The 24,900-nt window shown below is 39.3% G+C and overlaps 1 protein-coding gene across 9 annotated transcripts in view; it reads right to left on the bottom strand.

The window, feature by feature from the left end:
• The window catches only part of sox6 (SRY-box transcription factor 6), a 136,052-nt gene extending 111,152 nt beyond the window's left edge, over positions 1-24,900 (bottom strand). For 6 of the 9 annotated variants that reach the window (XM_055037005.1, XM_055037004.1, XM_055037011.1 and 3 more), the window contains exons 1-2: positions 22,897-23,109; positions 3,946-4,016 (exon numbers count right to left, since the gene is read on the bottom strand). The gene's annotated coding sequence lies outside the window, so the exon portion shown is untranslated. Of the gene's footprint in view, positions 1-3,945; positions 4,017-20,990; positions 21,320-22,896; positions 23,110-23,248; positions 23,331-24,825 lie in introns of those variants that run through there. The other 3 variants (XM_055037007.1, XM_055037006.1, XM_055037008.1) reach the window with 3 other exon arrangements.

Below are 24,900 nucleotides of genomic sequence, written 5' to 3'. Positions count from 1 at the left end.
AAAGGTGTCTGCTCATGTTTCAAATTAAACGCGCTGCTGGTCAGCATTAGCACCTCGACACCCGTCGGCAACTGACACTTAGGGAGCTAGGAGGGGGGAGGATGGGAGGAGGGAGGGGATCCCATCCCCTGTTCACACTGGAATAATTAGAACATGTCAGGAAGAATTAATTTTCTCATTTTTCAAAAGGATACACAGAAATTACCATGTTATTATATGACAGGGTCCCTGGGAGGATTGGATTAAATTTGATTTCTTGTGCAGCCCACACAACAAATTAAAGTCATAAATAAGATGGAAAGAAGCGGGCACAGAGCATATGTTTATGGCAATGAGTGAAGCCAAGGGAGCAGAAACAACCATCTTCATTTCATTTTATTTAAATCAGGCCAAAGCCGTGTGTCTGAATGACAGCAGTTGCTAATGGGACAATATTAGAGGTTTCTTGATATTAACACAGAGGTCTTGCAACTTCAACCGAAGACGCATAAAATAAAAAAATGTGTGAGCTTGTACGCCATTCTATTCTGCACTTATTACACCAGTAACTATGGTTATGCCATGACAAACCTTTCTAAATTTACTTATTTAACTGTGTTTATAATTTTTCCACACTTTGAAAAGAGGAGAACCTACAAAATAAAACTGAATGTTTTTAGTGCCTTTTAGTTGTTCATATGTTTAGCTGCACCTCCAACTTATATGTTCTCACTGTCTGAACCAAATGAACTGTAGAGAAATATTTTCTTTTATAGTTCTCTTTTTTTTCAGAAATGGAAATAAATATGAGCTATAAACTTGAAATGAATTGAATGAGTTCTAAAAATGATCTTTTATGTTTTTTAACCTTTAACTGCTCCATAATGTTTAATTGTAATTTCCTATGAGCTTCAGAATGTTTGAATGATGTGTATTTAATAAAAAGTCACACATAATGACACGTTTCTGACAATTTTGGCTGGATGTGCCATTGCACAAAAAATAAAAATTTTGCCATTGAAATCAAAACTATTTGGGGTTATTTGAGTTCATTTTTAATGTCTTGTTTTCTAGAAATAACAAAGCTACAACTGAGAAAAAATTAAAAGTCTGAATAAAGGAGCATTTCCAATTGGATCACAGGATTAGGATGCGATAAAGTCTGCATTGAGGAACATGAACTGAATCAATCCAAAATGCACATAGCTTTTCTCTTGAGACCCAAATGATGCTTGTTAGCTCAGGATTACAATGTAGTGTGATCTTAGCTGAGGAGTTTTTTTTCCTTTATCTCTGTAGAAATGGGCTGCCATTAGACCATAGTGCTCCCCTGGGCACCACAAACTTTAAATAATTTGCGAATCAATTAACCGGCTACTCACAATGCAACAAGGATTTCACACTCTAGGGCTGTGCTGCATTATCAGCTGGAGACGATTCATGGCTTTTTGGGAGAAAAGCTCATGGCTGAAATCATTAATTCGTTTTACCAGACTTTTAGTTATGCATTGCTTTCTACAGCTGGTGTGAAAGAAGATTAATGGCATCTTCTCTGGTGCTCTTTTCTGACAGGAGTGTGTACAGGGAAAAAACTCTATCTCATAATAAAAAGGATATGTAAAATACGAAACAGGACAACAGAAAAATCCATATTGGCCTTTTACTCATCTTTTTTTTTATGCTGTTAAATGGAAAGTGGGCATCACAACACGGCACAAAATATCATCAGGTAAAGGATCGTGAGTTTTACACATTTCCACCATCGACATCTAAACAATTAATATCGACCAACTCAGCTTTGGGATTTACTGAATGAAGTCTTTGTGGTTGATTAAATTAAAATCATTGTCACGCAATTTCTGTTTGGCATATTGACCACAATCATTGGAGGGTCAGCGGATTGAAGAGACTCATTTGTTAGATAATAGATACAGAGAAGTCATTCACCAGTTCATTTTCATTTTAGGATGAAGCGGTGTTCATTTAATTTCACTCAAAATGGCTCCCCACATCCCAATGGTGGCCCATCAACACTGGCCTGAACAGCTGAGAGACTTTGTGGCGGCAGCTTATTAGATAAACGATAAATTAACAGAATGCATATCCATTCAGACGGTTGCAATGTACTCTCAGGTGTTTCCAGAGGAGACTGGATGAGTCCAATTAAGCATGTTACATCAGATGCACAAACTAGATTACTTCCAGTGATTTTTAAAGATTAATTAAGTTTCTAAGTCAAAATATTCAGATTCTTGATTGTATGAAAATCTAGCTAAAAGTGAAGGGGGCAAAACCACAGTTAATCTGCTGGGGATTCATGCCGGGTTATCTTTTGTAACAAATAAAGACAGGAGACTAATAACCTTGCAAACTTTCACCATAAACACGTCAGTTCAGTGCTTGGATGCTCAAACCTGATTAGCATCAGGAAACGTGTTTTTTAACCAGCACATGCAGGTAACATGATGTTACTAATATGTACAACCATACGTATGCATTTTTTTTTTGAAATTGCTTTCTGGTTTTTGCGATTTTTTCACCTAGTAATGTTAACTGCACAGATTACACATTGAATACTATACTCATTTTTATACTTATTGTTATAAAACGCTTCGACAGAGATTGATCGTTTAACCTTCACATATTAATTTTGCATTGTCCAACTCCTTTATGTTCATAAACTGCTGTCTCTATGTTTCCTTTGAAATGAAAACAAAAAATTAGACGCTGCAGCTTGTCAATTATTACTTCCTCCTCCTCCAGACTTGTGAGCGTGTAGCAGTGATTTCTCTCTGCCAATATGACTGTGCTTTGTTGTAACACACACATAACAAACACCATAATGTTACTGCAGTGGGAAGAGTTTTACTCTCTGTGTCTTATGGAACGTGAAGGGTCTGTGAGAAAACGAACATAATGCTTTTTTTAAAAACTTCAAAATTACAACTATTATTACAATCATAATATATTTTTAGTAATGTTAACTGTATTAATCAAATCAACATGTCTTATTTTAGCAGCAGCACAAATGGTTTTTATTTTATTTGTATTTATTTATTACAAACAGACAAAGAATAAAACAAGAAAGAAATAAAAATTAAAACAAATGATCATGCATTATTCATTCTATTTTGCTTTCAACAAAAGCAAGAAGTGCTCTCCATGTCTGTTTCATAAAAGAAAACCACAGCATTCTTACCAAAGATTATCATGCCATACCACATCTTTGCAATTTATATCAATGCTATTAATATATTTTACATTGTGAAATGTTCTGTTTGTATTTAAACTCAATGTTTGTTACATCTATCCTGACTGACAGATGACTGGGAGCTGGAAATAGGTTGACAGGTGTGCACTCCTGCGATCAGAAGGCATTGTGTGATGAGAAATAGAGTGATCAAACAATGGTAAATGGCCATGAACTTTGAATTCAGACAGACATTTCAAAGCTGTTATTGAGGAGCTTCCCAGCCACAATATTATGATTCCCGTGGCAACTCCAATGACATTTATAAGAGAAGAATAATATCATCTAAGTTCCTGACTTTTATTTGTTTAATATCTTGGATAGATTTTCATTAGAAAACCTGCACTGCCTGCAGCTGCAAAAAGAGGGTTAACGTAATATTCGTGCAGAGAGGATTCAGGTGTATTTAACGCTGCTTTAAAGTACATCTAATTTCACGACAATAATATTATTATATCTCTTTAGATGTTTAAAGTAAAGCTTCCAAAGACACATTTCGATGCACAATTCCAACAAAAATAGGTTTAAGGGGCTGACTTTTGAGGAAAAAGGTCTGTCAGCACTGTTGTGCCTGAAACTGTTTAATTGTGCATACGATGTGAGTCTATCTAATTGTCCACCTCATTTAATGCAGGTGTTCGGTGTGGGTGAAAGGCAGCAGGGATGTGTGAGACGTGGCAAGACAGAGACAGCTGAAGAGGCAAAGTGATACTTACAAAACCTGAAAGACTCGATCCCCAGCTTCCAGTGATCACTGGTTGGTTGACTTTGAACTCATGTAAAAAACCTGGAGAGTAACAGAGAAAAAGACCATTTTGTGCCACATCTTTGAGTTTAGTTTCATTTGACTAATTAGGTTACAACTATTAACATCAAATTAAAAATAGTTAGAATCATTTCAGTTTGCAAAAAGCAAGTGGGATCACAAACTCTTGACTGTGGGACGGATGAGCTAAAACAGTGATAGTACCTCTTGGTCATCATAGTTGTCAATAATATAAATCTGTTCTGCAGTCTCTCCTCTGCTGCCTCATTAATCTACCTTTCCATCTGCAGATTTCACTAATACATAGCTTGCATAATAAACCAGTTGTTTTATTTCATTTTTCCATCTTGCATCCAGCTCCGACACCTAGAGATTTATTGAGAGGCCATGCTCTGCTAGTTTAAGAGTGTCTCTTAAAGAGCTGGTAACTTTGTCAGAGCTTACAAAGCAACATGAAGTTCCAGGGCAGAGTACATTCACTCCACCTGAGCCATTTTTTCTTTTCTGCACATCACTGAAACTGTGTAAGAATTATAACTGATTGTTTTTTTATTAAAAATGACAATTGTATAAAAAGACTGTTAATGTTGTCAAATTATACAAGCCCAAAAAGGTATTTCTGTTTATTACATAATTCCTTGTTTAACTAATTAGGGAAACAGCTAATTGCATAGAGTCATTGACTTTGCACCAATTCCTTCTCTAGACTCCAGACCAGTACATGGTGGCAGTGGACAGTTAATCACATTGATAAATTAACATTGCAGCAATCCCTTATCCTCAGTAAACATGTGGCAACGAACGGTTTTCTTCCTGTTTACCAGGAAGTGGGAACAATTCAAAACACCTTAAACTGAACACTTTTCTATCCACGAGTTTCAGTGCTATAATATATACCCACTCTACACTTTCACTGGACACCCTTCTGAAGCTTATCTAAGTTTTATGAGCCAAAATCTGTGTATTAAGGTTTTAAATGAAGTGGAGGGAGTCACTTCTCACATTTGGCTCTAGAATTATTGTAACTCATGTTGTCTTTTGCTCCCTGATATAGATGACTGGCAACAAACAATCCCTGCCTGAAGGTTCAACCCTGACCTTTTCATTCTTACAAAGTGCCTACAATTTCCAAACCAACTCATTGTCAAGAGTATGTGCATTTAATCCATCTGTCCATTATCCTGCATGCTTATCCCCAGTGGGGTTGCCAGGGGTTCTGGTACCTGTAGGGTGAGAGGTCAGGGCACCACCTGGACAGGTCGCCAGATCATCGCAGAACATGTACTTTTTAGGGTTTTGATATTTTGTTGTTAAAACAGGTGACATTTAGAGGAATTTGACTCAGAACAATTGGGACGAATTGACAACACAGAAATACCAAAGACATCAGACCAGGAGGTGGAAAAGCTTCAGGCTTGTTTGTGTTCATTTTCACATATTATCTTGTTTTTCACAATAAGCCTGGATCTCATTACCAGCCAATTTATACAATTAGTCTGCTTCTACACTGCCAATTAAACAAGGCCAAGGGTTTTTTTGAGGTCACGCTTAACTGATCTGTCACTAATTTGCAGTGCAGCCCCTCAGTCTTCCTTTGCCGGGGCCAATAAGCCACCATCAACAAGGCTGGATAAATATATAGAACGGCCAAAGCATTGTTGTCGGAGCACAGCAGAATCTGCTGCGGGGGAGGCTGGAGGGCTAACTGAGTGAGATGGGCTTGAATGTGGCAGCCTTGAGGCTATAGAAGTGACAATGGGAGTGAGGGGACCCCTGTGACCTCAGCTGAATGGAACGCCGCTCCATACAGCAGCACATTGCTTCCACCACAAAATATATATATATATTTTTAATCCTTGAAAGATTGTTTGCACATTTTTACAAGATATTCTTTACTTTATTGTCATAGATATCATCGTATAAAGTTCATTTCCAAAGCAAAAGGTTAATGAAAATAAAATACCAGATCAGCACAGCTGTAGGTTTTGTTTATTTAACGCAACAGGAACTCAGGTATAAAAGGTGCAGCCTCACTGATAATCTGAATACTTTCCTCTATTTCACCGTTCCCAACCAGCACCAGATGCAACAACCTATTCCTGTCTTTACAAATACATGTAATTTACTTTTAATTGCCATTGATGCACACCAACAGCCCCAGCCTGTGGGATAAAAGACATATTCCATGGATGGCAACTCAGTAAACCCCTTTGTCTATTTCACTGAGAGCTCTTGTAATCACAGAAAGTGCTAATAACAACAGAGCTTTCAAACAATGATTTGATGTTAATTGAGGACAAAGAGATAAATAAGACATGGGGTGCTGCATTATTTATACACTGGTTATTATAGTTAATTATTTTATCTTTTTTGAATGGGGGAAAATCACAAAAGAATTTATAATTGCAAATAATGAGAAAAGCCAGATGATATTATAATGAAACAAATGCAGGAATCCCTGGTGTTCAGTAGTCAGTGTCAACTGACCTGTTGTACCACCATGCAGGAGCCTTTTTTATATCCCACCTCAGGCTCAGAAACATTAAACAAGCTCTCTTTATCACCAATTATGGCATTACTGCTTTTTCTTTTTTCTTTTTTTTTTTTTTTACAACCAATTCCAGTTAATCGTTTTTTGTTTATTGTTAACGGTGTGAGACGGAGAAGACTGCGCTGAAATGATCTCACCACACTCAAACTACCAGAGGTTTTGCTCACAGGTAACAAGTTTCAAACAGACTGATGCAGCTGGACATCAAAGGCGCAAAAAAACAGAGAGCTCACAGTCACCTGTGGCATTTCAGTCAAAGAGTGCCCTTTTTCTTCAGCCCTGGCTGCATAGCATCGCAATCTCTTGCACACACATGCACACGCACACATGTTCACTAAAGAAGAAATACTTGGAAGCAATAAAGCTCAAGCTGTAAGTAAAGTTTTTAAATTAAAAAAAAATAATGGAACCATTTTGCACAGTCCTGTCATATACTGGTGATTTGAATAACATACTGAATTTAAATGACAAGCTCATTCTTCTTAAAAGTCTTAACTTTGATACTGTACATCAATTATTACTGCTACTTAAGTCCAGTCCTGTTGTACAGAAAATTAAACACAGTAAAGAGTTTCCTATTAAGATTTTTATATTAATAGTCTTCACTTTGTGTGAGCTTGTTTGGTGTGGAATATGCCGACCATCACTTTGTCTGACTTTTAGCCCCTTTTTTCCCCCCCAATGATGACCCAAATTTCAAATAGCTCTCCAAAACTTTTGTCTCCTATTCACCTTTCACTGTCTTTTCTTCATTGAGCTCCAATCCCAACCAGGAAGCTTAAATAAACAGTGTAAACTCAAACCGAGGCAATTTCTGTGGATGCACGTATTGTGGAGTCAATCACTAAAAGAAGAACATGTAGAAACAACAATCACTGTAAAATACAGCATGCACCAGCTGTACCAGTTCTTCAAAATAAAGCTCACATTGAAATCTAAGCTGCAGCTATACTTGTTCCATGTATCACAGTGCATACTTCTATTATTTTGGTAAAATTAATTTATTTTGCAAATAAATCTATTCAATTGTAAACACTAATTTTAAAACTCCCACTTTAAAACAATTAAGGGTCTTTCTTTTGCCTGCAGAAGCTTCCTTTGTAGATTATCATAGAAGCATATTTAAATAATATTTCAATTTTTATTTTTGAAATGTACGATAAAATAAGCCTGCGTTGGCCAGTGTGGTTGGGTTGGGCAAAGCTGGAGCTCATCTTTCGATCAGTTGCAGCTGATAGTTATAGATTGTCTTTATTATTCTGAGAAATGTGGTTTGATTTAGTGATGACAGAAAGTAGTATTGAATCTTTCACATTTTAATTGGAGAAGTTCAACAAATAGAAATAAACTAAGAGATGAGATGAGAATTACAGACTTATATTTAGGCAAACGTATTTAACTAGATGGTGCTTTGTTGCATAAACTTTGATTCTCTTCAAAAATGCATTTTAACATGTCAACGCTGGTCAACATTTTGTCCTATTTTGCCTGTTCGGACTTAATTCAGACGGTGATTAGTGCACTTAGATTTCTATTAAATCTAAGTGCATTTTAGCTCGGGCATTTTCTGATTTTCTGCAGTAGAATGATATGTCCCTGCTGCATACTCTGCATGTGTGTCACAGCCATGTGTGGATATGCATGAGCAAGCTAAAACTTATACTTCAACTCCTGCTTGGAATTTGTCCAGATCTGCAGCACTTTTATAAAAAAACTAAATAAAAATCCTCCCAATCCTCCATCCCAAATCCTCACTCTCCTCTTCGTCCGAACACGCTAAAGTAGGAATTCTGCAGAGTTAGTTATTTTGACAATAGAGTAATCTATGCCATCAGTAGGCTTGCTCCCTACCTGGGCGCAGTGTGGTTATCTCTGCAGAAGCAGCAGCCACACAGTCAGCCTGGAAACTGCACGAGGGACTTTGGGACGCAATGAGATGGGGCTGTAACAGTGGTCCCGACGGAAATAGCGGAAAGGCTAAGGAGGGGTGGCTGGGGGTAAATTGGTGAAGCCCAGAATATTCTGGCAAAAAAAAAAAGTCTGATATTGTAACCAAACAAGTAAAATTAGCAATTCTGGAGACAAATGCTCTGTGTTATTTTTTTCTACTGATCTCGCATCATCTGCAAACAAGGCTTGAATTTTTTTTTTTTTTGCAATAGTGTAAAGTAAAAGGACTTTAAGGCATACCCAGGCAGCCATGAAGAACAAAAAATCCTCCACTATACACCAGAAAGACAATTTGAATTTCTGCAAGAGGCTGTGATATTGAGTTATTTGTTGCTGGAAATGTGGTCAATCACATGCAAACAGCTGTTATACACTCCAGCTTACCGTTACTTGTCACAGCTTTACAAACCTCTCTCGTTTTATCTTTCCTCTGTTTCTCTCAGACTGCCGGGTTTTTTCTCTCTCCTTCTTTCTCTGTCCCCTGACACTGACACTGAAATACATCAGACCAGACACTCACAAAACGTTTCACGCCTGTGTGTCAAGAATGACTACCAGAATGTCACTCCTGTTAAAATATCTTTGTTGAGAGTGAAACAGTGGCCAGTATGTTTTGGCAGAGCTGATGAAAGTTAAGGAAGAAGAGCTTCCTTACTGTGAGTTTGTTACAAGGTTGGTAGATACACCTCGCAGTGGATGAACAGGGCTTTCATATGCTTAGCAAGTACATTATCTGTCATTTTCTTTGCTTTGCATACCTGGAATAAAAGTCTGTTTATTCAGTAACAGTGTTGAGGCGAAGAAAAAGGAGAGACAGCCACCCAGAAAGAGTGTTTTCCTCCACAGTAGACAGCTTTCACTCCAAATGGTTCCTAAGAGGCTCCTGTGCAACTCAGGCTTTTTTTTCTTTCCTCTAACATTATTTTTACTCCAAAGACTGTGAAGAGAGAGAACAGAGAATAAGCTTGTCTTTTGGCACGCCAAGGACCCCTTTTCTTAACTTCCAAGGTATATACACGTATTTCCTTTCCCTTTTTCTTTTCCTATCCTTGTCTCTTTCTCATTCGGCGTGGGGCTTTGTGGTTGTGCGCGAGTTGCTGGGGGGGTCAGGGGTATGAAAACAAGTCTCTTCCTCTCTCCCAGGTAATGTGTTTATTTTCCTGGACCCATCTTCTAGTTTACTGCACGGTGGCGTTTCTCCCCTCTTATCGCCTGGCCCTCGTGGGGCACTTTAGCCCCTCAAATCCTGTTCACCACATACTGGTTTTAGAATCTGTGAAATGAGTGCTAGAGAAGCGTGGCCACAATGTCTGTCTGTGTTGCTACTGGACTCAAATGGGCTCTGTGCTTTTTTTTTTTTTTTTTTTTTGTCCAGGGAGATGCATAAATGGAAGTTTTTAACACCTCAAAGGAGGCTGGGCCTTTTGTGGAGCCACACTAGAGAAGCCTGACAGTCTCCTGAGGAGGTAGACACACTGAGTGCTGCAGGACAAAGGGCTGGAGGAGCGGAATCAGCAGGGGCATCACTCCGTTTCGGGCACCATGCACGCACATTCACGTGAATGCCCACGTATATGCGACTGCGCTTACATGCACGTGCACACAAACAACTGTCTCCAAAGGAAAGAGTGACGTGTTCATAACTGTCTGCAAACACAAGTGACCAAAAGCTCTGGCAAATGTATTGTAATAGTTGTTTTATGTATAAAATCTGCTAAATTATCTGAGCATAAATTCTGACATTTGTAGTGCAACATTGTTAAAAGTGCGCTTGTGCGCGTGCGTGCGTGCGTGTGTGTGTGTGTGTGTTTTTGTGTGGAGATGTGGGGGATCAAAGAGCCTGCAGCAGTAACCAAATAATAAAAGAACATGAACACAAGCGGTTCTCCGCGCAGTAAAATCAACATACAGTGCTAACTGTAAATAGGCTCAAATGTGAGTGTATAAACAAATCCAATGAAAATGTACAACCAGCAAACCAACATTTCTCCCTTATTGATTTCAGTTCCAGTGTTTGAAAATAATTTGCACATTTCCATCTCAATTTTCCTTTTTTTTTATTTCACTCCTGAATATGGTCCAACAGCTGGTGTTTACAATCACGCTTTATGCTGTTTAGATGTCTACAATAAGCATTTAGATGCAAATATGTCTGTCTTACAAAAGACTTGCAACTTCTGTCAGAAGCAACATAATCAACCTGCAATTGTCTCCGGGCTCTGAGTGGTTTCCAGTTACAAGGCCTGAGCCGCGAGCATCTGTATTCAAATGATTCTCCATCTCAGAAGCGGTTTAGCGTGGATGTTTTCCATCGGTACTGCGCTGAAAATCAATCACATGGTGAATTAAACCAGAAAGAAAACAACTGATCCATAAATGATCAGGTTACAACAAGGCATCGGAGTCCACAAATTATCCTGCACTTTTCCTCGTTTCCAGGGGGGAAAGCATGCAATTCTTTTCCAACAAAGTCTTGTGTTATGGTCACAGATTATCACTTGGCAAATATTGATTGCAGTTGTAAGTTGAATAAGTTTTAGCATTAAATCTTTGCGTGTGGGAGATGGGAAGATAATCCAAGTTGGGAAAGTCACTCAATGCTGTTCTCCCTGTTATAACAGCATTTCTCTCTATTTGTCTGGATCTGGTTAAAACTGCAATCTGCAAACCAATTCAGCTACAGTTTTTTCTTTTTTTATTTCTTTCGGTGGATTACTGAACCAAGTTAATGGTTCAGTAATCTATTGAACCAGAAGGAAACTTCTTTCAGGAAAAAAAAGACTGAAATCTTGTAAGATTTACGTTTGACGTAAATAAAAACAAGGCCTAAGTGCATTCGGCCAGTGTCTAAATCTGATAATAATGTTTAGCTTTGCTCTGCCTCTCGTGCCCCATGAACAACTACTCAGACAATTAATATTACAACCTCTTGGTTTTGCGTTTTTTATTTACAGAGCTCATTTGTCTTTTATTTCTTGAAACCCACAATTAATGGCGGTGTTTTCAAATGCAAATGAGTCCATTTAGGAGGAAAGGAAATGATCAGTTTAGGAATATTTCTGCCTTCTTAATCTTCTAAAAAGGGAAATGATTTAAAAGGAGGACACAAATCTCCGGTGACATGGCAGGAACCGTAGGGGAGCTTTCCTCTCTCCCTTGTTTCTCATTCTCTCCTTCTCTTCTTTTTTCTGTGCCTCAGCCCCGTTTCCTTCTCCTCTGTTAGCCCTGATTTTCGTCCTGGAGGAGGCTGGAGGGCCAGAAGATGAGGAAAAGGAGCTCAGGACAAGCCTCTGCTTTGCTTGTCTCGTCATAGGAAACAAATGTAGTGTTTGAGCCACTGATTACCGTTCTAATTGACTTTAACACTCCTTTTCTGGATTAAAAAAGGGTCTTTGAATTGAAAGGTCAAATTACCTCCACAGCCAGGCAATAAATAAGTCAAACAAGGTAAGAGGTTCTTGCCAGCATATGTTAGCGGCAAATTTAATTAGTAGAAAACAGGAAGCTCTTCCATGCCAAACTGTATTGAAAAAAGCCGGCATTTCAGCCTGAACCATGCAGCAAAGGAACAAAAAAAAAAAACTTTACTTCAAATCAATTATACTCAGTAGTTCAAGTTAAGTTGTTCACAAAATGCTGTGAGTTGTTTTGTATGTGCCAACGCATAAATCTTAATCACAAGCGCAATCGAAGCAACATTCTTGGTTATTTATTCTTTTGCAATTTAAATGAAAGATTTTACCCATTATGTAAGATACCATATAGTTCTATTGTCAATTGATTTCAGCACAAAGAGAGGAAATGGGCATGAAGAGAGGCTGCAGTCTGGACTGGAAGCACAGAAGGTGGCCAAGAGGGGCACAGAACAAGAGAATGAGAAAAGGGCTCTACACCCAACAAGCTACAATGTGGCCTTTGTGACATAATGCTCTCTGTGCAGCAGATTGTGGAAAATACTTCAAAATTTACTACTTTGCATATCCAGCAATAACAACTGACATCACAGCCAGTCCCTATATATTCCACGTTTCTGGATGGGTTTCACTTTTAACGCAGAGGGAGGGGGTAAGAAAAACACTGTCAAGCTGTTATTATATTCCCATCATGTCCTGGACGCCCATTACGCCATGGCACAAGCTATGGTAAAACTGAGAAACCCAGCAAGCCCAGGCTGCAGGCACTGAGCTGAGACATAAAAATTCACCCCAAAAAATTATCTGAGCAAACTATGAAGTGCAGCAGAAAGACAAAGTAAAAAAAAAAAAAAAAAAGCAACAACTCTGCACCTAGATGAATTATGTGTGTGTAGTTCTTGTTATTGCAAAGGTTTAGTTTTTCTGCTAAGAAATTTTCATCGGGCCAACGTTCGCTGGCCTCAGCGTCATGCCAAGGAGCTCCAGGTGTCGTTGCCGACGAAGAGCGGCAAAGAAGGAGGCGGCTCTTAGAGGCGGCTCTTAGAGGCGGCTCTTCACATGATATTAACTTGAATCTGGTGTTAACAGCACAACAGGTGGGTCACAAGAAATGTATTTTCTTTTCACTTGCGAACACATGTTTCTTATTATGGTGCCCCAAGCAAAAGTGCTACTGCTGCTCACCACAAACTGCTTTTCACATATATTTTACGTTGAATATGAGTATTTTCGTCAAAGCTACTTGAAGCATTCCTGTGGCTGGAAAAACGAAAATGTTAATAGTTTAAAATGTGTGTCAACACATGAAGTAAGAGGACTTAGAGATTAGTTTTCTGCAACAAACCATATTTCAACCACATGAGACAAGCGCAAGTTAAGAAAGCATGCAAGCAGCTGTTAGTTAAAAAAACTAAAAAAAGAAAAAAAAATTATCACAGAACATTTGATGAAAAACGTGGAGCTCAGAATTCAAGCTGTTAAAATAATTTTATCACAGAACAGTTCTGAATGGAGTGTGTGTGCATATGTGATAAATGCACATTTGAGTCAGTGTCCATGTGTGTGTCCATGTGTGCTATCCAACCACCCCCTTTCTGATGTGGTTTTGGGCAGAGTGTGGCCAAACAGTAAAATGTTGAAATTGGAAAAAATATTACCCTTCTTTCTCCTGAATAGCGGCGAGATAAGCACCCCCTTTAGCAACGAAGCCAGTGGAGTTTAAGCTTATTATGAATACCTCTCAGAGCGCAGAAGCATGTACTGTAGAAATCAAAGGGAGTAATAGGCAGGTAAGCCAGTGTCATTTTAAGGAGGAAGTCAGTTGTGAAATTGTAAAATCTCGAGGCCCTGCTGACAATCTCCAGTCTTCAGAACAGTCCCCTGAATGTTTTTTTTTTTTTTCTCTCTATACCGAAAACTATTGCGGATTTGGAAAAGTTACAGAATGGTAAGAAAATCCAACAGTCATCTTTCCATTGATGGAGGCTAACAATAATAGGCTATTTATCTCTGAATAAACAGAGCATACCCCACCGTGAAAAAGAATGTGTGGTTCTATTGGCTTCCTCAAGTAGATGAGGCTTGGTACAACATTCCTCATATTTCATGTTAAATTGGCTGTGAAAATCCACTCACATGCTAGAATTAAACTATGAAACAAAACGTGTTCACCTGCATTTTTCTTCCTCTTTTCTTGAGTTCCAGAAGCTGCTCATCATGTGTCGAATGTACTCAAGAGAACAACATCAAATGTGAATTTGCAGTTCCATGTTCGGCTTTGCATTTTGTGCCTAATAGCTTAAGCTGTAAAGCTCCTCCGCTGTAGAGATGATACCATAACACGGTTGATCTGAGGGAGACAAGGCTCAGAGGCGCTCAGAAAATCTACAACACACACACACTTTCGAATACCTACAGGCTAACACATACTGTGTGTTTTTTTTTTTCTTCACTGAATATTCATCCATGTTTCCACATCATCTGCAGGTCTCCTAATCACAGTCACTTCCCCTTTAATCACAGGGCTCTAATTAGATCCTAATAAACCACTTTGCCATCCTCTTGGAGCGTCTGTGTGTCACTCACACATCAAACCATGAAATACTATATTAAGGGGCTGTCAACCTCAAAGCAAAGCTCCTCCAGCAGCAGTGATACCGGTACTGCAGGCACACCCCTCTTACACTAATTGAAATTATCGAAAGCTCTGCTTAGATGGGACACTTGGTCATGTCTTAAACCATAGCGGGATAGCTGTGCCAGCGCTGAGGCTCTGCTGGTTTTTCTGATGTTAGATAATTGTTTAAACCTGAGTGGATATATTCTGCTTGTTCTGCCAAGTGAAGAGGGGGGAAAAAGTCTTCTCACTCGCACTTTCCTCCTGTTTCTTGTATTCTAATTCAGTCCAGAACTGGCTTCATAGAAAAGCCTCAATGATCCCATGTTCGTCTTGGAGAACCAATGTTGGGGACGATGATCACTGACCATAAGTTGATAATGATGACTGTTTAATTAGAAGCCTTTCTTTGGCCTGGCCATAACCCAAGCTCCTCCACCCTGCAGATGGTAACCAATAAATTTAGCTTTTCTCAAGCATGAGGAGGAACATTGTACTTCCCCCAATGTATACCCTGAGCCCCACCCCTAACCAAGAACACAAAGCCTCTCACCCTGCTTAGGCAAAACCCCAAGTCAAAGCAGAATCACGAAAAAAAAAAAGATGGGACATTTCTGTGACTCCATTTTTTTAAAATCTTGCTTTTAAATGCATTTATCTAAATAATCAAAGTCAAAGAAAGTTAATTATGCACTTGAGTTTCCACTCTCCTTCCTCTGTTTCAGATTGCAATGTGAGAAATTTGTTCATGGCCAAATTATAAGGGTAAAATTAATCACTCAATGCATAAGCACACATGGCAATCACAAGAATTTTTTTAAAAAATGCTCATCGAGTCAGTCGGTAACAAAAACGGCATCCTGTTTGATTGTAAAAAGAAAGAAAAAAGACTAAACTACCTCTGACGCCCTCATCTGTTCTCACCAACCTGTCAATCATCCCTCTGCTGCCGAGCCTCCTCCCAGATGTTTCTGTACCCATAATGCCTGGCAGAAACATCGCTCCGTTTTGTGTGTGTGTATATTGTATGTGGGTGGGTGGCGTGTGCCAGAGAGGCTGTCCCTACAGATTGTCAAGGAGCCTCATGGGAAATTTACTATTCAGCCAAACCGCAAGCTCTCTGTCATTTCAGCGGATTTGTGTGTTTTTTTTTTTTTTTTTTTGGTTCGTTCAAGATGTAGTTTATCACAAATACTACTTTCTTTGGTTTTACTGCAAACGTGTTGCATTGCTTAGATTGCTATGGCTGATTTTGCTTATGAATGTGTAGCTGCATGAGGCAGCGGTCCCTCAAGTGTAATTTAACACCGTTTGAGATGTTTCCAAAGCGCTCAACAGTTATTTCTAAACAATGTATATTAAATTATCAATATCAAAACTATAATTTAATTAAAAAAAAAACAACCATATAAAATGTCCTTTTAGTAAAACAATTAAACTCCACAATCTTGCAGGAATTAAATATCTTTGTTTTTGGGAAAACTTGGATAAAAAAACTTATTTAAGCTAAAACAAAAAATAATTTGATCTATTTTCTCCAAATTAGAAGGATCTGCTGCACCATGTTCATGCACATCATTGTCTGTGTGGAGTCTTAAGGAAGAGAGTCTGCTCTTAGATCATCTTTTCACTAACACCCTTGTCCATTTACTTGGTGTGCGTGTGAAAGGATTACAAAGACAGACAAAGAGCAGGATAAGAAAGCTTGTGCTTGCTTGTTGCAGAAGCCATTTTCTCATGATGTACATTAAAAGCAAATCCTTTGCAGCACATCCAAGTTTTAGCCCATAAAGAGATGATTCAGAAAGGAAACAAAAGGCCTGGGCTTGAAGAGATGCTATGGTTAACTTCATCAAAATTTCAGCCACAAGAACATTACCATCTATTCCCGCACCCTCCCTCTTTGTCACTTTGATTTATTTTTGGCACCGTACATTAGCGTTTTCCACAGGAAAAACTGTTGAGAATTTGACTGCCGGCCCAATACATCCATTTTTTCCATAACTTTCTCGCCTGGATTAGATGTCACAGTAGCTGCTCCATGATGCAAGTGGGTGATCAGCATTTGTTTCCATCCAAGAGCGTCGACGCACACACGCACGCGCGCACACACACTCTCTGAAGAGATTAAAAGTTAGAAGCACTGGCAGAGTGAGGCTCTGGTGAGGCCTGTCTTTAAAAGAAGAAAAAAAAAGACTTCCAAAATATGCTTCTCAAGGGGTTTTTGCATGCACCAGTTCCCTCTCCAAACAAGCTAATATCCACTCAGAAACTGAGTTGCAAATCAGATCGGAAAACAATGATGTGCCAGCAAAAAAGCTCACTACATCCGTAGAGCTGGACCACGCAGTAATGAAGTCATGTTGGCTTCCTAAGTCACAACCATGAAACATATTTTACATCTTGTGTCAGATGAAGCCCACAGATGCCAAGCCGACTGCTTGCTTCCACCAGCTGGATAATGCCTAATTGTTTAGCTTTGACAGACCGTGGAGAGCAGTGTTTGTGAACAAAAATTATTACTCTTTTCTAAAACTATTGGCTGCCAAAGAGTAACTTGTAAAACATAGAACACTTAAATGTGCAGTGTGTTCCTCCTGCATCTTCCTCATATCTTTTTTTTTTCTTATGCCCTTGATGGATCAAGTTATAGCAGCTTTCTCCAAGGGTTTGGCTCACCCATGGGATGGTCTAATACAAACACAATGGCGAGGATCGCAAGGAAGAGGCTTGTTGTGAAGCTTTTGTGAGGGAGCAGAGCAAGAACCCACATTACACTAATCTCGTCTCCCTTGTCCGCTCACAAGACGCGCTCGCAGGTCTATAGAGGTTTTCACAATTCTGCTAAGTCTGAAAGCACTTGGGGCAGAAGATCCCAGCTTTCTTCCTCCACATTTTTAAGTCATCACATTCTCCAGCAAGGTCACTAGAAACCACACACATAACATATCCATCCATGCATGAAACGATTATGCATCCACTGACAAATACACATTTTGCATACTTTCTGTGACTAAAATTTTAAAAATGCACCATGACTGCAGCTTGCAAGACAGAGACAAAAATAATTTATGCGCGACTCTCAAACTTCAGCAATCGTGATGTTCCCTAAAACTATGAGAATGAAGAGACAACTTTTAAAAATGCTTTCTTTTCTTTTCCTTTTTCAAAATCTTGTTTTTTTTTTTTTTGATAACCTTCCATTGACTTATGTTCCTAAATATCAACAAGAGGAACATGAGTGTTTGCCTAAAATTAAGTTTCAACTATCTGCACTCTTTTCACACAAGCTGACAGGTCTCAGCCTTGGTTTATAAGTCTTGCTTGTGTGCGTGTGTGTGTGTGAGAGAGAGAGAGAGAAGAGAGAGAGAGAGAGAGAGAGAGGCAAAGAGAGAGGGGGAAAGAAGGAAAGAGAGACGCAGAAGGGGAGAGTGTGCACTAATGTTTGTGTATGTGGTCTGTGCGTAAGAGTGTATGCAGGGACTCCAAAATCTACCACATTTTAATTACTGCCCGGCTGCACTGTGTGCCTCTTTGAAATGGAAATTCAGGCAACCATCTTCACACAGCCACTGTACAAATCTTCATTTGATTCATAAAAAACAATGAGCCCCGCTAATTCCTCCACCTGATTACAGGCCTGGACCCGTGTCAGAGACGTGCGGCCACCAACGCCCTTCCAATTAATTCTACATATTAATGTGTGATATTAAAAAAAAATAAAATTATTAAAAAAAGAACACGAGGCTACTTACCATAGTTGAGTCTGTTGCATTTTGAAGTCAAACTTAATTATGCGCAACTATGATATGGACTGAAAGAAAATGTCCAATTATTTTGAGAAAAACATATTCAGTGGGAGAGTGAATGATACAGATCAAAATGGGCCACTTAGGTTACTTGTGCAATTATGCAGTTCCTGTGATGATACACATATTTAGATTTTTTTTCATCTGTAATCCTTTAATGTCAGCAATACTGTTCACTTACAGCAACCAGAGGGACATGAAAATCTAATCAAGTAAGAAAAATCCCCCCCGAACTGACCGTGTAAGTGCCTACACAGACACACACACACACACACACACTTGCACAAACACTGACTGCAGGCAATTTTTTTCTATTAAAAACATAACCTGTAACTTAGAAGATGATTTAACGATAGACAAACCTGCATTCAAGAGGAAAGGAATTCAGCCTGTAAATAACCCATGATGCTTTTTTTGAAGCAGCTGATGTTTTGCTGTCTATCTGTTGCACTCTTTGCATGGACATAATGACCCTCTATGAGTCCTTTGCACCACAGCTGAACCTCTGTTTCGTCTCTTTTTTTTTTCCACGTGGGAAAAAAAAAAGTCAAACAGGAGGAACCTTTGTTTATTTATTGAATTCGACTCATAAAATAACACTGACTAATCTGAAAGTTTATATTCAATTAAAAAGAAATGAGCGCCTTCCCTCCACTCCACACACACAGATACGCCAAGGCTTCTCCCCATTAGTTTTGATCATTGTTGAGATATTCTACGACAAATTAGATAACACTTAGAAAGACAGATGTCACAACATGTGCTGCCACCTTTATTATCTCCTGCGGTCCTCCAGCCTTCTGCTGTACTCCCCTCTACCTTTACAGAGCCTGCTGTTGTTTACCTCCATCTAACCTTGTTTATCATCAAGTCACAGAAGAAGTAACTGGTACCCGTGCACCACCCAAATCGCTCCCCTTCCTCAACAATGCTTCACTCTCACATCCCACAGCACTTGTCATATCAAGATAAAGCACTGCGAACAGTCTCAGTTGTGAAGTTGTAATTCTTCGAGTGACGCAGAATATCTGGGGTTTTTTTGTTGTTTTTTTATTTTAAAGGATTTTTCAACAGAAGAGTGAAGACATGCTTGTGAAGTGCAGGAGAGGGAAAGTGTAACTCACTCACGGGAACACACTGAGGCAAAAAGGGTCTCTACCGCTCATAGACAAATTCACACACAGACATTTGAGATTGACAAAAGCCGATACAAATGCTCAATTTGTAAAAATGGTCAACTTTGTAAAACATTGTTATTGCTTTTATTGCATCACTGCATTGCTTCACCCAAGTAAGAAATAAAATCTATTTTCTTGACTGTTCTTTATACCAGATTATGTGAGGAATAAATATGCATCCAGACCGTGTAGCCCTTGTAGCTGCAGAGCAGAGCCATTAAAAGAAACCTGCATACACACTTTCATTTGCGTCACGGCATGGCTTGTGCATGAAAAAAATATATATACCAGATTTTGTTTCTATTATCATAAATATCTTAAATCTGAAATAAAAATAATGCTTTTAAATGACCTCTGGAGAGTTTGTCCCATGAGCTTCATAAAACAGCAGATTTCTAAGCAAACATTCACTCTCCAAAACGGAACAGATTTCACAATTAAAACCTGAATAAATTTTGTGAAAATGAGCAAAACGAAAACATTTATCCAATTGTAACAGAACATAGACCTAGTCATTTCACTTTCCACTGACTTTCCCTTCATCCCTCCTGCTCAGAAAGGTTTAAACAAACACATTCACACAATGACAGCTGGAGAGATGGTTTAGAAGTGACTTTTCAGGTCAACTTAACCGCGCCATATCTTTTCAGTTCAGTAACAAACATTTTAATTTAAGAGATAGGGATGTTATTAATATATTAATGTCTAGCAAACTAACCCAGCTGCAATGCTACAGTGGATTGGACTTTAACTGTAACAGTACAGGATGTGTAAGGACATGTGAGACAGGCTTGGGGGGGGGGAGAGATTTCGACTTTATGCCAAAATTAAAGTCCTAAAATCTCTGATCTCTCTGGCACAAGCAGCGTCTGCGTCTCTGCATCTTACGCTGCGTCTGAGGAAGAACATTCCAAGTGTTGCAAATAAAAATCTAAAGTCACATTGAGAGCCAGAAAAAAAAAAGGTAAAGAAGTTGTTTTAGTTGCCAGATCATCGCCTTGTAAAATTTAACTTAAGCAAAACACTTCATGAGAATGAAATGTCACGGACTGCAAAAAAAAAAAAATAGAAATAAAAAAAATAATTCCAAAATATACATTTCAAATTTCCTCCGTTCATAAAGGAGCATAAGAGCAGCTTTAAATGAACAGGGTGACGAGTTAAGACGCTCATCTCTAATCGGGAAATATGAGGACTATAAGAAAAACCGGAGCATCACAGAGTTGAGGCTGGCTGTGGATGCCGCCTGTTTTTTTGGGGGTTTTTGTTTTGTTTTGTTTTGGGGTTTTTTTTGTGTCTTTTTTCCTGGTTTCACTCTTTCAGTGAGCGACACGCTGAGCTGCAGCAGCCGTCAGACACAAACTGACACAGACAGAGCCGAGTGTCCGTGTATAGCGATCAAGACAATGTGCTGAATGGGCAGTCTAATTATAAATGTACCATTTAGGTTCGCGTTTGGTCTCCAGAACCGCCTTACCTTATGAGGAGACCTGCGTGAACGGGCCGCACAGAGGGCTCGGAACAAAATGCCAAGAGGGGTACAGTTAAAATAAAATAAAACAAAAATAAAAATAATAGAAAACACTTAAGCAGACTTTTTCGGGAAGCTGGGTTTATGTTTGTGGAGAGAGGAGGAAAGAGAAAAAAAAACACGAGATGGTTAGAGAGTAATAAAACGTGTCTAGGTGTGGTTCTTCATAAAACTCGATTGATGGCTTGTAAATGAGAGGAAAGTTAATTCAGTTGTCTGAAAGTTAACAATACGCTCGCTTGGACGGTTTCTTTTTTATTATTATTATTGCGATTTTGTTAAAACACCCAATCAAGTAAAGAGCGTTTAACTTAACATCAGAAGCCGTGTGGAAGAGCAACAGCTAAATTCAGATCATCAAATGAAAACCTCTATAAAATGATGCCTAACTTATAAATGCATTTGCTATTAAACAGAATATTAACAGAGCGCGTGTTTTAAAAATAGGTTTACTCAGTTAACGTCACAATATTTGCTTTACACTGATCAGTGTTGATTTGTAATTATTTATTCCCCTTAAGGCAATAAAAATAATAATTTGCCAGGAAAACAGAAAGCACTAAATCAACTTCCGGAGTCCGGAGCGCTCAAATAAAGTTAAGTTCAGATAACATTTTTTTTTTTTTTAAGTCTTCTCTCCTATACTACAGCCTACATCTGTTTTGAACGGACAACCCTTTGCGATTGTTGAATTTAATTTACGGCTTATGCATTCTTAAGGGGTCAATTCCCCCGACCCCCCGGAAAAGTTTTGAGAGGAGCAAAAATTCCCAAGCTGCGCGGCTTGAAGGAACTTTGCGCATCTGTCCTACAAAAAAATAACAACAACAAATAATTAAAGTTTGTTGTTTTCAAAAAGACAAAGACGCTGTCAAGATCGAAGTGAGACAAAAAAAAAGCAGCTCCGGACTGTGACTTGCAAATTAAAAAAGGAAGAAAAAAAAGTGCAATGAGAATGGAGCGAAAGCTTCACACAGCCATCACATACACACACACGCACGCACACACACACACACACACACACCACACACAGAGAGAAACAGAGAGAGAGAAGAGAGAGAGAGAGAGAAGAAAGAGAGAGAGAGGAGAGAGAGAGAGAGGAAACCTACAAGCGCGCACGTCACTGTCAATGAAAGGTACCGCTGTGTGGACAGAAGTGAAATTGCCACCAAGCGGAATAAAGTTACGGGACATGTAAACAGAGACGCCGGATCTCCATCAGCCCTAAAGGTTGTTAAGAAATCACTAACACTTATTCGGCGCAGTTGGTGAGACTGGTGAAAATAAAATTTTTAAAAAACTCTATGCGTTTGGAGAGTCCGTAGCGCTGCGTCTCGTCGCTCAAGCACACAGAGGGGGGCAGAATAAACAAAAGACGATTTCAAGTGTTTATAATACATCTTACGTATTCAATGAGTTATTTTTCACTTTTTATTTTTATAGTTGTGAATGAAAACTGGAGACGAGATTTATTTACCGATTGTTGTGCGTAAGAGTCACTCCGAGTGTGAACACAAGCCGCTTCTGTCGTCTCTCTTCTTATCGGTTTGTTTTCGGGCTTTTTGGAGGAAAAAGAAGCGACGCATCAGGACAGCCGCGACAAGCAAAGTTTTTTTTTTGACTCCCACTCCTCTCCGCCGCAAAAAAGGAAAGAAAGAAAGAAAAAAAAACTTTCCGTCCCGTGCCAGCTCAGCGCGTGAGGAACTCTTCCCGCATTGTTTTAAAGCACGCACGCACTCACGCAGCGCAAGGCAGGGCGCGCGGGACGCTTTCACTGACAGCTCTCGCTGAAACAGAAAAAAAATGAATCATAGTAAGCATCGGGACAAAGACAGCAAGCTGGTGGTTTTACCTTGACGATGAGAGCCGTGGACGAGAAAAGTCCGCGTCCTTCTTGCGCCGTGAACGCTACGCTACAGTTTACAAAGGATCACTGAGCTGCTATCTGTTGAGCGAAAACTTGACTCTGCGCACACGGGGCCACATGCAGGAAAAGTGCTGCTGGCGGCGGTGGTGTGTGCGTGCGTGTGTGTGCGTGTGTGTGTGTGTGTGGGGCGGGAGCGTGTGTGTGTGGAGGGGGGGGGATCCGAGAGAGTCTGTGAAGTTCACTTGTCCAAAGAAAACAAAAAAAAAAACCCCAAAACTACAAGAACCATTTGTTGTTCGCCTATCTGCTCTTTATCTCACTCCCCTCGCGGACTCACTTTTAGACAAGAGAAGACTACAGGAGCTGAAGATGCTGTCAATCTTGGCAATCAATGCGCGCAGCCATGTCGCAAGTATTCAAAGCATTTCCCGTCGTGCAACATCAGAAAGTGAGTGGCCAGGGCATTGATCTGAGGAAGGCAAAGAGGCAGGACTCTGCCCCCCTCCTCCTCTTCCTCCTCCTTCTCCTCCTTCTCCCTCCCACCTCCACCTCCTTCTCCCAGACAAGAGATGCGAGAGAGAGAAAGAGAGAGAGGGATGAAATAAAAGTGAAGATGATTGTTTCTGTCCCGACTTTAGTATGTTGTTATTATTATTTTTTTTTTTTTTTATAAAGTCAAATGTGCATCAAATGCACGAGACGCTGCAACTTTGTTTGTTTAAGAGACGCCGCACTTCTTCTGTTGTTTCTATGTATGCCACTGGATGCTTCATAAAGTGCTGACTCGTTTCCCATTTGCGTGAAAACATTCCTGGTCACTTGCAGATATAAACATACAGGTACTGCAGCTGAACGCTTGAGCAAAATGAGAGTTCGGATGTCAGACATCACAAGAAGAAAAATAAATAAATAAATAAATAAATAAATAAATAAATAAATAAATAAATAAATAAATAAGACACTAATTTGCAAGATCTGGATCTTCAAAAATGACGTTTGATTTTCTTTGACGACTCTAAACAAAAATAAAAACCAAAAGACGTTTGTGTGTGTGTGTGCGTGTGTGTGTGCGGGTGTGCGTGTGTGTGTGCGTGGGTGTGTGTGTGTGTGTGGATAAGTGAATTACATCTGATTTCTTGGTGATTGGGCTTCATTTGGTCGTGATTTTTTAAAATAACTGTTTCCACAAATCATCCTTCTGTCTGTCCTAATATTTTCCAAGGCGGTTCTATTATTGCTATTACAATTTAAGATCTGTCGGTGCGTATAGATACACAGAGGTGACATTTCAGAATGTTTCAATTGAAATATTTAACCCACTGCAAAATTTCAGAAAGTAACATTTGAAGACAAAAATCTGCACTGTGGTCAATTTGTTTTGTGTGTGCGTGTGTGTGTGTGTGTGTGTGTGTGTGTGTGTGTGTGTGTGTGTGTGTGTGTGTGTGTGTGTGTGTGTGTGTGTGTGTGTTTTCTTTTTGCGCAAATTTAAACAATCAAAAAAGTTAAATTATACTTATTCACTGAGATGTCGACCTTTCCATTATTAGTTTTAAATTAAATCTGTCTGTTCTCAAATTTTTAGCATGGACCCTCTCTGATCTTTTTAAACGTGAGATATTAAATCACAAGTTCACAGGTTGCTATAACAAAGCGCCATTTATCTGTCTTGAATGAGCATATGTTTTAGATTATCAGCTTGGATGCAAGTCGGAGGAGGAGGCCCGCTTATGTCAAAGTGAAGCAATTTCAACAGAACCGCAGATACATAAGGGGGGGAAGAAAAAAAACAACTTAAATGGTACTGATGGAAGAGTTGTAGCCTTTCTAAATCAGCAGCAGCAGCATTTTTGTCATGAGCGTTGCAAAATTAACCTTAAAGTCTTTGCAATGGAAAACAAATCAAAGTTTACTTACAGAGAAGGAAGATGGACAGCGGGAGGAAACTCTGTTACCAGCCGAGTGTCATGGAGCTGAAAGAGGGAGGAGAAG

Source organism: Poeciliopsis prolifica, unplaced genomic scaffold (assembly GCF_027474105.1).
Source record: "Poeciliopsis prolifica strain line A6 unplaced genomic scaffold, Auburn_PproV2 SCAFFOLD011, whole genome shotgun sequence".
NCBI classification, from domain to species: Eukaryota; Metazoa; Chordata; class Actinopteri; order Cyprinodontiformes; family Poeciliidae; genus Poeciliopsis; species Poeciliopsis prolifica.
The sequence above is the reverse complement of the archived record's forward strand: the minus strand, read 5'-3'. Positions and strand labels throughout refer to the sequence as shown.